Genomic DNA, 1,334 nt, shown 5'->3' on the forward strand with positions numbered 1-1,334 from the left:
GGCAGAGGAAGAAAGTGCCTTCCTCTAGGGGTGGTGTGAAAGGAAATGTAAGGCATAAAGGGGAGAGGCAGTGAGTCTCTGAGGAGGGTGTTTACTCCTAGAGAATAAAACCACTGACCAGATCATCAGAGAATATATCTCCCAGGTCCCAGATCCTGAGCTGATCATCATGCTCTGTGGTGCTGAGGCCCCCTGGTGTCCTGAGCATCCCCTGCAAACTAGCCCAACTGCCTCCCTCAGGGAGGGTTTGTGTCTGGGCTCACAGTGACTTCCCCTCACTGTGTCTCTTGCACAGTAATACACAGCTCTGTCCTCGGTGGTCACGGAGCTCAGCTGCAGGAAGAACTGGTTCTTTGATGTGTCTCTGGAGATGGAGGTTCGGCTCTTGAGGGAGGGGGTGTAGTAAAGGTTTCCATCATAACATATGCGCCCCATCCACTCCAGCCCCTTCCCGGGTGGCTGGCGGATCCAGCTCCAGCAGTAACCACTGGTGATGGAGTAACCAGTGACAGTGCATGTGAGGGAGAGGGTCTGTGAGGGCGTCACCAGTGCTGGGCCTGACTCCTGCAGCTTCACCTCAGACAGGGCACCTGGGACAGAGAGAACACAGTGAGTCCTGCGCTCAGGTGCAGGATCTCCATCTCTTCACATCTAAGCCCTTGAGTCACTCAAATCTGGGAACTGACAGCAGGAAGAGAAAGAGCCACATGGGAGTCATGCTCTTGCAGGTGAAGTCCTTCTCCACCAGAAAGTATTCTCCAGGGTGAGGAGGCCCTGAATTTAAGTGGATGCCAACTGTGTGTGTGGGTCTGGTGGCCATGTGGGCATTTGCATATGGGAGGTGTCTGCACATACAAAGGGCAAGAGGTGAAGGGAGGCCTGGGTCTCTGGGGCTTCTCCTGGAAGGAGGTGCTGACTGTGTCCTCAGAGAACCAGGCCTTCCTTGGGGTCCTGGTCACTGTGCCCAGGGACCTCTTCTTCCACAGCAGGAGATGTGCTGCAGGAGGTGGTCAGGAAGTAGGATGTGGGAGCAATCAGTGAGTCCTTAGGGATAAAATCAATGTGCCTCTTCTTCCAGGGATATTGATAGATAGATATAGATATAGATATAGATATAGATATAGGTATAAATATAGATACAGATATAGGTTTAGATATAATTATAGATATAGATATAGATCTTTTTTCAAAAAATATAATTTTCTTGATTTTTAGAGAGAGAAGGGAGAGGCATAGAGAGATAGAAACATCCATGAGAGAAAAACATGGATTGGCTGCCTCCAGCATGACCCCCACAGGGTATGGAGACAGTAACCCCATCATGAGCCCTCACT

The sequence above is a fragment of the Myotis lucifugus genome, unplaced genomic scaffold (genome assembly GCF_000147115.1).
Source record: "Myotis lucifugus unplaced genomic scaffold, Myoluc2.0 scaffold_1596, whole genome shotgun sequence".
NCBI lineage: Eukaryota > Metazoa > Chordata > Mammalia > Chiroptera > Vespertilionidae > Myotis > Myotis lucifugus.